Genomic DNA, 16,773 nt, shown 5'->3' on the forward strand with positions numbered 1-16,773 from the left:
TTTATGCACGACTGTAAATACAACCAAAGACCGAGGGTTGTTGGAAAATTCGGAGAAATCGGTAATGGGGGCCGGATATACCGAGAAAAAAAAACGAAGAAAATATGACAATCCAACTCTCATCCGATCATGTATTCCCCTGTAATACGGGTGAATTCGGTGTCGGGATACCGGCACTGGTCGGCACGTGTTAACGAACGTGCCGATGTAAAACCCGGGATGTCATACCTGCCTGTAAATTCGTCCGATACATGTTTCAGCTTGCACAAAGTAGCTTATCGGCTTTGCCACGTGGCACGACGATGAAGCTCGACGATTCCCGGCACAAAGGGGTTTTAATTAAACCGTCAAAAACAAAAGGCAATGAAAAATAATAGAGCGCGGAATGAAGGAAAGGAAAAATTGAACAAACATCGCTTTCAAAATATACGGGCAAATTTAATTTTATAGGTGTAAATATCATTGATACATTTGAATATAACCATAATCTATGGGTGTCACGTTTGAAAATTTATCGATATTCAGGTATCAATTTTCACTTAGTTCCCCTCTCTTTTCGAACTTGTACGTGCGAGTCAATCGACGGAATGCAATGAACTGTCGTACCATACTTTTTCCCCACAAAATTAGCCAAAGAAGCTTAAATTCGGTCTCCAATGAGATCGAGCGCAACGAGCAAGACGACTTACAAAGTCGACTTATCGTTTAAATCACCTTTTCTTGCCCGAATTTTCCTGCAAGGTGTTATATTTTTCGTCTCAATCGTAGTATAAGAATGAGGTAGTCGATTCCGTCAAGCTTGAGTGGAATCTCACGTATCTACGTCTAATTTACCGCCGTGCCTCGAGGCGCGCGGCGATAGGACAGGTACGATTCGATGTGAAAAGAGGAAAAAGAGGAGGAAAGAAAAAAAAATGGGGGGGCAGGGGGGGGGGAGAACAGCGCTGCTAGAGGGTGGTTTTCACCCTATGCAGAGGGATGGAAGTGGAAGCGAGTGAGTCCAAACACGCGAGCCGCCGAACGCCGCTCGTGACGTTCGACGTTCCTGCAGGGAGTGATTCGAGCAAACAGGAAAGCTCACAGCCGAAGATAAACACCGGAGGTTCCTGGCAGCGGCCACGGGTCGAATTTACATCGGTTATGCGCGGACCACCTATGCAAGCCCCAGAAACCATAAACGCGCTCTGCCGTTGCATGATAGCCCCGAGGGCTTCGAGAGCTTGCAGCTGCGGTCTAGAGCTTGTGGAAATTCGAATAATATTTCTCCGAGTCTGTTGCACCCCGAAGGAGATTCGTTATTTTTACCCCCTCCCTTCTTTTTTCCATCACAGAGTCACTTTGTTACTTTTTATCTTTCGAGGCGGTATGAAGTTGGTGCTTTTTACGATATTGAATAGTGGTGTGAAAAAGCTGGAACTCTGAAACGATTGTGAAGAAATTTTTGTTACGGTAATGGAGAAAAAAAAAATAAATAAAATAAAATAAAAAAATAACATCCTTTTTTATTATCACGTCGCGGGGTGACAATTTTTCAACTTCGATGCATATAAATAAAATGATCGAAGAAACCGCAAGTAAAAAAATCGTACCAATTTCTTATTTATTTCCTTCGTCGCTGTGACGTTGAAACAAAATTTAACGACTCCGTGACAAGTGCGATGCCTTAAAATCTCTCCAAAAATCATCAACAAAGATAAGAAAGATTATTTTCATTATGTTCAGCGATGTCGTTTCGAAAAGTTTGAAACTTAGACAAAAGAAAGTAGACGTTGAGGGTGTTTAAAGTACGGAAAGCCGATAGACGAGAGAATTTTTTTCAGTCCAGTCGGGGTTTCGCGCGTAACGGTGAAAGGGTGGCCCATTTTTTTTTCTTTACCCTCTCCTTCTCTTTACCTCTCATCTCAGTTTCAAGAGGTTGAGAATCTTCCTTCCTGAGAGGGTTTCAGCTGATGCACGACGAGACGCACGGCCAGGTGCTTCAACAACGGCCTCCGTACGTACAATTTTACCACCCTTTTTCACGCGGTCGTAATAAGCACAGGCCATCCAAGGCCATCCAAGGGCCAAAGTAGGATACCGTAGTTGACGCGCTTCAAATCACGACGTTTTTGCAAGACACGTGCGTAGGCGAGCGTGTGTGCGCGTCACACCGACAACGCCAGCTCTCTTCCGAACCATTGACAAAATATTTTTCACCCCCACCCTCGTTCGCTGCAGCTTTCTTAACCCTGTTTAGATACCGCCAGCGTTTCTAGAGCTACCTTTTATACCTACCGCTTTACTTTTTTCCAAACCCCTCCCCCTCACCGACCGACCTCGAACTCGCGATAAGCTTTCAGCAGCGGGAAATGTCTGTGTGAAAAAGTATGGGTATTGATCCGGCTACTCCGCCTCGAACGAATTTATATACCCGCACCCTTGCATCGCGGAGAGCCAGGCAACAGGGTGGATTAACTTTTGTTAACATCGAGTGTATTCGAGCATTGACATGATTACGACGAGATGAAATTGAACCGTGATCTCGGTTCGTGTAACGACGATGGTCAACGATCGTTATTCTGCATTTTTGAAGTACCGAAGATATATCTAGCAAAATTCTATCAGAGAGACAAAATTTAAATACCGATTAGCCAGGTGACAAAATTGCAATATTGGCAAAAGATTGGGGAGAAATCATCGCGTTTGGTGCGAATTTCCGCGTTTACGTAAATCGAAGATTTTACCTCGTACGTATCGTCGCTACGTAACTGACGGATAGAGAAAGAATGAAATCGACAGCTCGGTAGGATAATAACGGAAAAAGACAGATGTATTTGGCGAGTCTTCCTGTTATGCCTATAATAGGACACCTATGCATCGTGGTAGCAGCCAATTTTTTGACACCGTGAAAATGTTTCACATTGAATACCGCGAGCTATTGCCAAATGATTACGACCGCAGTAATATAACCTCTGCGAAGGTAGACCTCGTTAAAGATCCGTGTTTATGAGGAGATTTCTATTCGTTCATTCGGACGCAATTTCTGGATCTTCCCGAACAAATGTCGAAAAAATTCGGAACAAAAACCACCCCAGCCTGCATAGGTGTGACTTGTCTTTGACGAGGGAATTTATTGCGAGATCGATTGATCGAGAAACAACTATCTTAGAGGAATCTGCAACGTACGATTATTTTGCGAGTGATAAAATTGATGAAATAAAAGAAGAGCAAGCAAATATTTTTGAAAAACGTCGGATTCCAAATCCCTACGATAAGTGATATGAAAAATTGTAAAGCTCGAGCTTTCGCCCGAGGCACCGCTACGGCATTAGCCATTAACGAGGTTGAATTTAGCCTCGTGAGGTTGTTCGAGCGTAACTCTGTCCCGTCGTTACGAGATGGGCGCCCTCGCTCGCGTGCCGGGTATTAACGAGGCATTACTGCATGTTTTAAGCCCTTCTCGCCCGCCGAAAGCCACCCAAAATATGGATTCAACATTGGCCTGCCCTCTACTGCTAATTATAAGCGTAGTAATTCCGCCTTAATTTTATCCGACGATGAATCGATAAAGCAAACGGCGTCGCAATCAACCCGCGTTGTTGCCACAGTCACGCCTTGTTCGATAAACATCCCCGATATTGAGCCGCGATGATTCAAGCGATGGCCGATTACTCACCTTTTGTAATTCAGACCGGAGAAGTCGGTGATCGTTCTGAAACAGAAAGAGATCAGGCGATACTTTGGTGCGCGTGTTTTACTTCGATTAAATTATTATTCTTACTTTGGATGGTTCCTTTTACTTAATTTCTTTCTTTCTTTTCTTTTCTTTTTTTTTTTTTTTTTTTTGTTTTTTACGCGGTGTTTCACGGCTATAGAACGAATAGTCGCCTTCCGCTTTGCGATGCAGGAAACAAGAGGTATAGAGAGAAAATTTTCAACCTTTCCACTCTATCAGGCTGCACACTCGTTGATGAATTTTCAAGGGGAAAAATATTTGCGCCAGGCAGTCGCAGCTCGGTAATATGTGAGTGTTGGCGTGTCTTCGCGCGAATATGTAAATTGAATTAATCGAGGTATTCCTCGAACCGAGGGAATTCTCGAAGAAATTTTAAGCAAATAATCCGAACGGGAATTTGACGGGAAAATTGCCGTATGAAAAAGAAGGCAATTTTTTAAATCCCTCTCGTTATGCGCGTGTATAGGGTGTGTACATACAGCTACATACGCCCGGATGGGGATAAAAAGCAGAAATCAAACACGAAAGCCCTTCATCAACGCGATGTAAACTTATTCAATTTTTACCCCGTACTCTCCTTTCATCCCCTATCTCTTTCTACCGCGCATTCACACGCGCCTGCGACTCTTTTCACGCTGGCCCGTTTCAATTAGCAAATTAAACGCCGGATCTCGTTTCTAATCAAATTTCATATAAGCCCGGTGTGTAAATTTTCACATCAACAATTATGTCCGCTCTTGTATACATATACGAACACCTTTTCCCCCATGAATATTTATACAGCCCTGCAGCAACGAAGAATACCGCGAATTTCCGCAATTTGAGACAATATTCGTATCTATCTCAGGCTGATTCTTTGTGGGAAAAAATTTATAACGTAATCGTAAAACTTTCGCTATACGTTGCAGCGCAAAACCGACAACTCTTTCCATGTGTTATTATATACACCGTAAAAAATTCTTATCAATTTTAAACAGCTGCTAATTGATTAGAGTTTTACAAAAATTCTTCGTAATTTGTAAAAAAGTTTTACGGTGCAATGATTTACCGCTCATTCATCTCCTGATAATTTTTTTAAGAAATGTGAAAGGGAAGAAATGAATTTTGAGGGATTTGAAGAAGGATGCCGAGGAGACACAAGTGTAATTTGGACTTGCATCAAACGTCGGTGGAAAATCTTGACAGAGTCGTTCCGACAAGAGTGGTGATGAAAGAGAGAATGAAAAAAAAAAAACAGGAGAAGAAAACGTCACGAAGTATAATAGACATGAAAATGACTTAATGTATTCCATTCGAATGCCGCAATACAATCAACGTTAAATTCGGCAAAATAAATCAAGAAGTTTGCTCACCGAGAGAGAAGTCGGGGATTGGGGTGGTGGTGGTGGGTCAGGGGGAGGGGGGCGGGGGCGGAGAGAGAAATGGGGGAATGCCGGAGTATGCCGAGATTTTGCGGACTGGAGGGCGAGGGGCGGGAGGCGGTAAAGTCGAGTGGCGACTTTGTTCACAATTACGCAAACGAGAATTTACTCAAGTTTAGAGAATTTAATCCGCTAAAGCATTCTTTTAATTTAGAAGTAATTTCAGGGAATTACACAAAAGTTGGAAAACTTGTCTTCCACCATCGCCGCTCCGCTTTCGCCTTCGCCTTTGCCTAGTTTCTAGCTAAATAACAAGAAAGAGACGCTCGCCAAACTGCAGAAAAGACACAATTAATCATTTCGTTCCGCGAACGTTTCTCGCGACAAGAAAATCAAATGTTCCCTCTGGTTCTGGAATTAAGGAAAATCTCACCCGACACACGCGCGTTCGATAAATCAAGAAATTGAACCTCGTTAACGTACGAAAAGAAAAATTTCCAAACAGTTGTTTTAAACGGTAAGAAACTATTGTTGGAACTTAATTGTGATTATTATTATTATTATTATTATTATTATTATATCAATAACTGATTACAACTGTTGAAAGACGAGTTTGAATTTCTATATGAAATTCGATCGATCCACGCAACTCCGGGAGATGAAGATATCCCTCTGAATCCTGTTGAGGATCGTTCCACACGCCTCTTCGCAACTCAGCGGGCTTCCATGCGATCAAGCCACGGGAAAAAAGAGAATAACGGAGAAGAGAGCGTTGCAGAGAAAACCAATTGTAATTCAATTACTTGCCGGATATTCGTAGCCCCCCTCCATACTTCTGTCTGGTTCCCTCCGAGTCCCCCGGATCTGTGGAGAATCTCTCTCTCTCTCTCTCTCTCTCTCTCTCTCTCTCTGTCCCCTTCTTTTTCCCAGTTATATTCCCTCTCCCGCCGGTTTTCTCCGGCTCTTTGGCCCGGCACCGAGTGACTTATGGGTTGCGAAGTAACGTGCCAACTTGAATGGGAAATCTGGGGGGCGGTTCACCGCCTCGCCTAGCGCGAAACCAAAAGCGGATAATAAAAGAGAAGGACGTAGTACCCGCCCCCGGTGAATAACGAGAATGCAGAAGAGGTCCCACCTGCGCATCTACCATACCTTAAAAACCCCCGACGCGACGGCGTACGCCTACGTGAGGTCGATTCCCTGCCAATGCCAGCGGCCCTTGATGCGCGAACATTTTCGTCCCCCTTGTCCAAACGATTTTCACGATACATTTAACAATTTGTTCGTATCGACTACATTATATCGGGCAACGCCTTTCTCTGTCATATTTATTATTCGAGCGATAATGCGCAATGTACGTACGTACGATGTAGATACGTATCGTGTAGGTGGGTGGAAAATTCTCGGTCGTAAAAATCTCATAAAATCGTCCCGGCTAACCAGGGAAACAGTCCGTGCGGCAGTTTCGGCCACTCATCTGTCTTACCGGAGTTTTATGCCAGGTTGTTTTACGGCCAAGATGGCGTCCCGCGACCCCGGCTGTTCGACGTATCGCGGCGAGAGCCGAACCTTTTCGGTCTATCGCCCTGTTGTACGGTCGCTTAATTCCGCCTTTGACAACTCCGGTTTTCTATCTTCCAATTCTGCCGCGCGAAAAGCGGGCAGCTTTTCTTTACCTTTTCCTTTTTCTCTCGTTTCCCCGCCACGATCCACCCGCGAGCCGTTTATTCTTTTCCCTTAATCACTGTATACCCCGGATCGAATCCCACCTGGAAAGGGTGTATCCGAGTTGATTAAGAGGATTTCGGGGCATTGATTGAACGAAATCACCGGGGTAAAGATCGAGCCGCGTTCTCTCGTACCTACGCCGGGCGTTTTGTCATGTGCCTAGTCGCTCAGCTAGGACGATGCACGGGAATGAGAAAAATACCAGGAGGAAGCAAGGAGACGCGCAAAAAGGGGAAGAGGACGTAGACTTTCTCCCGCTCGCTACTCGTTGCTGGAAGGAGAAACTATTTTTTCTATTTTTTGTCCGAACGTGAGAGGGAAATTTTTCTCCCTCGATGATAAATCGCTCGCAGTTTTTTCCCGCTATATTATTATACGTAACATAAATATAATACATCGTACACAGGTATACGCATAACCCGTTGTGACAAGATTACAGGTGTATGATATTTTCAAAAATCGTTTCTGTTTTAAGCATTATTTAAAAAAAAAAAAACTGTTTCCCCGGAAAAAAGGCGAAGAAAAACCCCGATGTTCGGGTAATTTTTTAACAACCGTGTCCGTGCAGTCTGTGATTCCATCCGTAAATATTTTAAAAAATCGTCATCCGACTGCCGTCGCAATAAATGGCCAATTCGGTCGGAAACTGACAAGTTGTCAAACGCAATCCTTCGACTCCTAGCTCGCCACCTTTCTTCAGCCCTTTCTCCACCAATTCGAAGAGCATCGACTCTCGAGAGCGACACTCGTTCTATGGGTGGTATACAAAGAACCCTCACGTTCGTGAGGGTAGGAAAAACTCGACGAGTAGACGCGTCGATGACAACCCACGTTTGCAAATTAAGTGAGCGAAATTACATCGCATAGTTTGTCGGTAACGGTTTATTCACTTACAGACAGAGCCTGTAGTTTTATAAATTATTTATCATTAAATCTAGTCTCTGGAAATAATTGTATAGAAAAACGAAATCGACACCATTTAAATGTAAAAATTGCAAGCCTTTGGTACATAACGGTCGAAATTCGTTCACGTTCCGTAGAAATGACGGGAACATAAGGTAAAGTCCGACAATCAAGTACGCGAGATAAAATGATTAATCCTTATGGCATCGGCGAGTTCTCGCCGGTTGCAGCGACGTAATTTCCTCTCGTCCGCTGGTTCCCGCGTCTCGACTTCCGGTCCGTGGCGCTTATTCGCTTCTTGTCTCCTCTTTCTCCTCCTCCCCCACCGATTTCTCCGCCGACCGACGAACTATTTTCGTAAAATAATCGACGTCGTTCGTCCGTGGATTTATATATACCCATTCGTCGGAAAAATATTATCGCGACCAATCCTGTCCACCCGTTACGACGATATTACGAAACGAGACAAAGGGAGAGAACCGCTCTTTGCAGACTTTCAGCTCTCACAGAAATTAGACTTCCTTCGGGTTATTATAATCGGGCTGTCACACGCAGAGCGTCGCGTCCCGCGGGATGAATGAATCGGAAACAAATAATCCCCGGGGATGCCGCGGACACCCGGATTCATTCGCGAAACGAAATTTTTCACCAGCTCCTGCGAACCCTGCTTATAATCCGCCGCTCACTCGATTCTTTTAATTTCCTCCCGCTAACCGTTTCTTCTCCGTTAAATGAATCCGTTGATTCGTTCGAGGGGAAGGTTTTCGATCGCGTCGTTTTCGATCCAGAAGGGAAAACCGCTGTCAAATCTCAAATAGTTTTATTTTTGAAAATCGATCTCGCACGAAGGCGTCTGAACTGACAAGAAAAAAAAAAAAAATCAGTGTGTAAACAAATACTGGAAAAAGTGGGATTGAAGGCATCGCGCGATGCATATTTTTGGAAACCGTTATCGCGACACTTTTTCAAATTATCAAAAATTAATAGTTAATTCTTTATTATAATTGATTCCTCTGCAATTATTTTTTAAAAAATAAAATATCAGAAACTTGTTCTGTATTTTTTTCAACGATCACCTTCGTTTCTCGAATTTTATTACAGCGTTGCTCAATCTCAGTATTATACAACGCGAACAAGCTGCGAGTCGTAGAGCTAATTAACCAGGGCGTATAGCATGTGTCGCGGCTTGATTTTACCGTACGATTGTACAGAGAAGTCGACTAATTTTTATCGCGTGCAAACGCGTTTCTACCTACTGCCCCGTTATACACATAGATGCATATACAACGTACCCTCGTTGTTTTCCTTCGCTTTCTCAACTTCCGCTCCATTTCCCGCGTTGCATGATAATATGCAGGCAAAAGGTGTAAATAGTGGTGGTGGTAGTAGTAGTAGTAGTAATAGGACGGCAAGTGTGCATGGAGTTGCGTAAATGGTAATAAATCGTAAGGAAATCATTGCGCTTAAAGCGTTACAACAATATGCGTTACATATTTAAATAAATCCACGATGCAATTCTCTCCAGCCAGGGCAAGGAATAATGTGATGAATAAAAATTTCGCGGTTGAGAAGGTCTCAAAGTACGCGTGAAGCGATTCTGTCGAGTGTATAAAATTCGCGGTAGAGTTTCGAGCCGCACAGGGTGAGAAATAAAAAATAAAAAACATAAAGGAATTACGAAGCGAAAGAAGCACAAAGTTGTGTGTAAAAGAATGAAAAAGAAAAATAAGGATCCATCGGAAACGGAAGAATGAAAGAAAAAGTTACCGCCACTTGTAACGTATATTTCAAAATTTATCGCGTCGTGAATCTCTCTCTCTTTTTTTTTTAAATTTGTTTTATATTATTTCAATAAATTTATTTTATTTCCAACCCCCGTTCAACGATGCAATTTTCATGGCCTCCTCGGCAAGCTCGAGCTGCAGGAATTCCGCGTCAACAATTGCGTGTAGGAAGCAATTTAAAAATTTTAATTGAACGATCTAACACCGATATAAATCCCTATCTCTCTACCGATCCGCGTCCGTATATCACATTACAAATCCTCGCAACGCCAATTTTCACCCTTGCGTTTTATCTCACCTTTGGCAGAAACGCACAAATCAGCTTATCCCTGTGCGCACATTCAATTAACAAATAAACCGATCGGTTAATAGTTTACGGATATTCGAACGGGAAACTTTTTTCCGCTTGCGGTGAGACGAAAGGACAGGAAAAGTAATTCAAGTCTGGATATAGGCGTTTCGGAAGAGTCTCGTGGGTGCATGAATTAAGTGACTGCAGCTCGACGTCGCGTTCGCACCTTCAAGATCCGTCTTCTCGCAGCCTCGACACCGACACCTCGTCGATCCTGCCACGGTCTTTGGCATCCGGTTGCAGAGAGAAGAGTATTGTTACCTCCTAGCCGATAATTAAGGCGGTACCATCCTTGTACCGTAACTCACGAACGTGCGATTACCGTAAGAGTTCGGCATGCTCGTGACATAGCTCCAAGATCCATATCGATGTATATACAGTCACCGTCTCGGTGTGAAATGGTCCTGCTGGATCTACGACACGCATACAACCTACCGTCCGTTATTTCGCAAACGAGTTTACTGAAGATCCGTTTCAAACCAGACTCAGGCAACGGAGAATCATTTTAGACACCGGGCAAAATAGAAGTAAATTAACGCGGAAGCAATTAAGAGAACACGTCTGAATTACGAGCAATGCAGATCATTCTGAATTATAATACGGTCTATTCAGAGACTTCGAACTTTAGTATAATTAACGCGATATCATTAGCGAATTGTATAAGTGAATAAAACCATTGTAAAATCGAACCTTAAGAATCGATTGAAAGAACTTCTCATTTCCGATGGATAAATATCTGTTTAAATTAAGGTGTTTTGCAGAACGAATTATTTCAATCACGCATAACGATGGTTGGCACGACCCGCAACAACATAATTCCAGATTGAGACAGGCTGAAGGAGAAATCGATACGAGCGGATAATCCAAGTTCGTGAATCTGGAGACCTCAAGGTCTGTAAATCGAAATCAAGTCGAAAATCACTCGGCGAATCAAAGATTTCTCGCAACGTTCTTCCCAGAACGTAGCGGTATAAAAAGTAAAGGGAGAAAATGAGGGGCGGGAGCGGGAGTAAAAATGGCGATTTTGCAAGATCGGGGATTCGTTACGAGACTGCACGATTGCACGGGATTAGTAACCGTGAAGAGAATTGGCCTTAGTGATAAGAGAAGGTGCAATTAGAGCGCAGCTGCCTGACACAGCGAATCGTCGATGATAACGATTATATCCGTACACTCGCTCCCGTTTAACCCGACTTTTATTTTTTATGCCGGCCGATTTTCATCGTTTTTAATATCGAAAATTGAAACTGTTTCACAGAAGACAACCTTAGCGGTTAAATCCCCCGGAGCAGCGCACTCCGGGTATAAAATCCCGATTTTTATTGCCGAGCTTGTTAGTTTTTTAATATCTATATTTACGAATCGCGCGAGTATATACCTTACACAATATCCGGGGGGTAAAAAGTCTCGGCCGCGCAGGTCTGGGAAAAATTACGCGTATTCGACGGGGGCGCGGGGTGGGTGGAAATTTTATTCTGTCCAGAAGCTCGAGAGTACCTGACCGCAGATATGGATTTTGGAAATTAAACGCACGCGGCGTTCTCGAGAGTCCGGTTATTCCTGAAGAGGGTGGAGGCCACCCTCTCTCCCTCCCTTCGTAACGAAATCGAGCTAATTTCATCCCCGATTATTGTTAAAATTCAACGAACAGAATTAATTGTAAAAGCTGCAGAGTGCAGCTATGCCGTAACGGTAATACAGCGTCAGCGCTAATTTCCCGACCAATTTATATTCCGTGAAATTACCACGCGCGCCATTGTGAATCCATCCTGCGGGTCACGCGCGTAAAATAATATGTATAACCGATCACCGTTTTAGCGACGAGTAAAAAAGACGGGCGAACCGAGCCGATCAGGGACGTGCCCAGCTGTCGCTGCAGGGTGGATAAATATTTATACTTTGCCTATCAATTCCAAACGACATCCGTTACCGCGCCGACCCAAATTCATCGCTTTTATCTGATGATCAAAACCGACGGAAGGAAGAAACCGGAAAACGGAAACGGCTCTCGATCGATATTATACGTTATATACCGAGGATATCAACAATGGGACCTGCCTGAATTACCTCGGGATTCCAGAGCGCCATGACTCTTGATGATCTGAATAGATGAGAATATGTCCTTTCAATTCTCCGCTAGACGAAAAGAAGGAATTTTATCGTCGCGTAGTCAAACAGCCCTTCGAGCCAATGCTGAACTTGGAGGTAAATACTTTAATGAAAGGTCGAGCCGGAACGATAACTTCGAAACAAAAGCAATATCTCGCGAAAAGACACGATCAAGCATGCGCTAACGTAATTTACGATCAAAATGCGGTGTTGTTAAAAATGTCACGAGTGATTCATGCCGGCACTCGGTGCGGAAAAACGTTCCAGTCATAGATTACGTTTTTGCTAAGCTCGCTCCGACGTTGCACCCCATAGAACCTGGTCTCCCATCGCCGCGGCCGCATATCCGCCGTTTTCCATGCTTCCGAATACCGATGCAAGACCGGAAGCCGGTAGGGATTTGATCTACGACGAGAGTTCCCGGTTTCTTTGCCCGCCTCCACTTCCGTTTCACCAAAAAAAATCTTTATCCGTACCCTCGTCGGTGGATTTGAATTTGGAAAAATTTCCACGAGGGGTTGAGAGAAAATTTCACTCTCGTGGATGAGACGGTATATCCCAGCAGCCGGTGCGCGCGGATACAAAAGTGATTACAAACTGAAATTTAGGCCGCGATAGGCGCGGCCGGGAAACTATTTCGGCAGCCATAACCCCGCGGTAGAAAATGATTGTGCAGCAGCGAACCCAACCTAGCTGCCCGGAATAATTCGTGTCTCGAATTAATAACGGTTCTGCCCAGCTCTCGGCAGCTTTGCAGGGCTGACCCGGAACGGCCGCGTCTCAAAGTGCCGATCCCCAATCAAGATCCAATCCTTGGCCCCCGATCCCGCCCCCGCCCCTCTCAAGGAGTTATCCGCCCGTTCCGCGTGGATTCGCAAAGTCCATAAACGTCTCTTTGATTTATTGACACACTCCACCGGGCGACAGATGCCCTCGTTAATAATCGAAATTAACCTCCGCGCCGCGACGCTCGGATTTAAGACAAACTAATCGGCCGGACGAGAGAGAGAGAGAGAGAAAGACGGATAGCCTCGTTACTTCAAACGTACAATGACGGACGTCCACGTTTCGCAAAGAATATTTACTCCGGGAGTTAAGTAAGGAACGTAGAATCGTGCGAAGAGAAGCCAAAAGGGAAGGGAGAGGTGAAAAAAAATCAGGGGATGGGGGGCAAAGAAAATGTTGAAGAAATTTTATATCATCCGGGTCACCACCGTTACGACTAAAGTTTCATCAGCACCGCTGCGCGAGCCGGTTGCTGTATAACTTTGTTTGAAATTTGTGAGAGTGGATGAAAATTGATGGTGGAAAAACTTTTGCCGATTTTATTGTCTTTATACAGCTACGACCCGCTCGGCGGCATGGCAGACTCCTAAACCCTGCGGCCACTTCTGTCCTTTTGTTCTAGTAATTTTTTTTTTTTTCAACTCTGTATTTAGAGGGTTGAAAATCGAAAACGAGAAGCAGCAGCTCTTCGCCACGTGCACCGTACGCGAGTATAACCAAGTATGGGAAAGATAAGTTTCTCCGAAGGCAGCAGTCGCTTTCCAGTAAATATCAGCGCAACCCTCCTTCGAGGGCGAATTAACCGACTGCTGCAACACGTAATGGACTTAACGTGAAAATACTACGGCTTGTTTAGCCAACTTCGGAAATTATCTTCAAAGTGAACTCCACCCCCGTTGTAGGTAGCCTGCACTTTTCTCCCCTCGCATCGTTTCCGTCTTCGGGATCGAAGATCGATTCGCGTGTGCAAAGCGCGTTTTTTCATTTCGTCGAAACAAGTGCGAAGTTTGTGGAATTTTCTCGACCCCCTTGCGAGACGCTCGTTTCCATCGTTGCAGTCCCAGCTGGTGGAATATTCCGAGAGAATATTCCGCTTCACGACGGAACGAAACTGCGGTTATTTACCCCGGGGTATCCAGTTGCGGTGTGTCTCGTCCTTCGAGCGTGCACACAGCTATACACGAGTAAAGACATTGCAGAACTTTAATCAAGGCACGAAGCGTGAGTGAGAATCTGAAATTGCGTCACTTTGACGATCCGTGCTAGATAAGAAGGGAGGACGATGACTCGAACCAAACTGCACTGGATGCCTGTGGATATAATTCTGAAGAGAATTTGATTTCAAATTGCCATTTGAGACCAGTTCCTCATCCCCTTCGTCCCCCGTCGCTTCTCGCGCCTCGAGACGTTCTCGGCTCGAATTTACCGCATTTCTCTCTCTCCTCTCTCTCTCTCGGCAGAGTTGTGCAACTGCGGCAGTAGTCGACGCAACCTGAGGTACCGAGGACGAAAATTCCACATAGGTATCCGACAGTGGGTGTAGAGAGAATTTTGCCAAGCGTGTAATGCCCTGAATGTTGACTCTGATACAGGCAAAAGAGACTAGTTTCGTTCCGTCATAAAGGCGAACTCGTACACAACGTGCCTAACGTGAAACATAAACTCTGCTCGCTTCTAGAGCGAATCACACGGACTGATTCACCGGTGAAAAGAATGCACAACGTGTAAGGGGCAAATGATGAAAACGAAACCTCCGCCCTGTTCCAGTTCTCTTTCACAATCGGTAACGATTGTGCAAAATGAGAGGAGATTTCCACCTACTCACGTGTTCTCCTTCGACATTACGGAGTAATTGAAAATAGACGAGACGCGTGTCGTGTGACCGATATGGAAATAGGCGGCGTGCGGATACCTGTTTTTCACAAAGTCGAGGCCAAGATTCTGGCTCGAACTTTTTCCCTTTCACCTCCTTTTGTACAACGGTTCTGACGGATACAAATTGACCCGCGGGTCCAACGTCCGGGTAATTGGTCGGCCGTGTCACGCTGTTCAAGAACGTAACGAACCCAGGGGACGCCCTCTAACAAGCCACCATCGTCCCCTTACGCCTTGTCGCCGGCGGTTATGGGGTCGTATTTATATTTTATGCAACGGAGATCCGAAATTGACGCCTGACTCGAATCCGCCTCGTTCTTATTTCGCCCTATCCCCATGCAGACCGGTGTGTTCCTTGACTCGACGAAGTATCGCGGCCGATTTCCCGCCCTATTTATCTCGGAACCGCGGTAGATCATCCTCGGCGGTATCTCGGACCCTTCGGATTTCGCAGACAAGGGATGAAGAATCTTTCGTCCTTTCACCCCGCTTCCGGGTCAGCGACCACCGCCAGATGGCCGACGACCATTATCACCCGGCGTCAAAGAGATTAAGAGGAAAAGAAGAAGCACAAATGTCGGTGCCAGTGAGCTTTTGCCGGAAACGGAAATGCACCGATTTGGAAGAATCGTCAAGTGAGGTCGACTCGAGGCTCCTTTTCGAGTAAAGTGGAAGCCTCGTCGAGGGTCGGGTAGAATTTGGTGTTCGATACTCGGCGACCCTCTCAAGGTCAGATAAAAGGAATTAACCTAGACGGAGAAGTGTCGGTGCGAAGTGTAATTACAGAGTCGGGTAGGCGCTGCCAGCTACCAGCTACCACCCACACTACAGGTGAACTCAAAATTGTTGAAAGTAATTAGTCGCTGTAGTCGGTTATAAAGCACCGTATAATTAGTAAGAGGGCGTTGAATTTAGACCCGTTCCCACCGAATTAAATACCAACACGAAAACACATGTCGCTTGTGCCCCAGTCCCGCCAACCAACCAACCAACCAAGTAACGAACCAACCAACCAACCCTGGACTGGCTCTCATCACGCCTCGCCGAGTAACGCGCAAACATCTTACCCAGCTTGTTTTGGACCAAAGCCGTAGCCCACTTGATATAATATAACACCCAAGTTAGCACTCTACAACTCCTCCGAGTTCATTCTGCCCCTGGAGTGTATATACGCTGCTAATTAATTGGTCTAAACAACCAGCGGCGAGAGCAGCGCCTAGACAGAAAAATCAGAGAGATAACCGAATGACCTTTCCAAAAATCACAAATCACAACCGAGACACGCTGCGATTCTTTCTCCAGCGAATCGTCCCCAATTCTATCACTAGCCATCTAAATTCCCGACATCACTCTTCGAAGCAAGAAAGAGAGAGAGAGAGAGAGGGATGGATGGAGCATGATATCGGGGAAGGCCTTGGCTCGGGATAACTCGGCGAGACTAAGCCTTAAATCGCAACCCTTCGCAGAACCGCAACATCCACTTCTACGCGCCATTAGCTGCGGCTGCTGTTTAATTGTATCCCCAAACCCTGCTGCGACTCTCTTTCCCATATCACGGTACCAACTTCAAACCGCGCCCCTTTCCACGCCTGGTCGAGTTCACCCAAAACGACACAACTATGCAGACGATCGGTTTCCGCCTGTGGTTGTGCGGAACCTTACCGATAGATACAGATGCAAACGTGGCTGCCTTCGCACAGTCCTGCAATTGGCCAGTGCCAGCTACTCCGATATCCGTTCACCGATTGCAAACCGATTTCCACACTCTGTTCACCAAGCTCATGGAGTTTGTCAGGATTACGGTGGTTTCAAAATTCGTACGTAATCCAATGTCAAAACGCGAAAATTCCTCCGGCAGCCTTTTCACATCCTCCTTTCTAACCCTAAAATATTTACAGGGACCTGTGGAAAGCACGCTTGAAATAATGGAAGACCAGGACCAAGGTCGACCCTTCCAAGTTGAGACGACGTATCCTGACGTTGAACGGTCGCCTTTTCTCACCCCGACTGTCTTCATTTTTTCGCCCACGTAGTCCCAGCTCGACGTCAACGCAGACATGGAATGCCCACCGGCCATTGCCGGTGAAGTTGACCAGCTTGACGATGGGACAGACGGACGTGCAGGCGACCAGCTCTCTCTCTCTCTCTCCGGGGCTAGGC

General features: G+C 45.3%; 1 protein-coding gene across 5 annotated transcripts in view; it reads right to left on the minus strand.

The window, feature by feature from the left end:
• The window catches only part of LOC124306788 (teneurin-a), a 489,347-nt gene that overhangs the window by 324,260 nt on the left and 148,314 nt on the right, over positions 1 to 16,773 (minus strand). For 4 of the 5 annotated variants that reach the window (XM_046767801.1, XM_046767797.1, XM_046767794.1 and 1 more), the window contains exon 2: positions 3,656 to 3,691. The exons of the other annotated variant lie outside the window; for it this stretch is intronic. The gene's annotated coding sequence lies outside the window, so the exon portion shown is untranslated. The remainder of the gene's footprint in view (positions 1 to 3,655; positions 3,692 to 16,773) is intronic. 5 annotated transcript variants of the gene reach the window in all.

The sequence above is a fragment of the Neodiprion virginianus genome, chromosome 6 (assembly GCF_021901495.1).
Source record: "Neodiprion virginianus isolate iyNeoVirg1 chromosome 6, iyNeoVirg1.1, whole genome shotgun sequence".
Taxonomy (NCBI): Eukaryota; Metazoa; Arthropoda; class Insecta; order Hymenoptera; family Diprionidae; genus Neodiprion; species Neodiprion virginianus.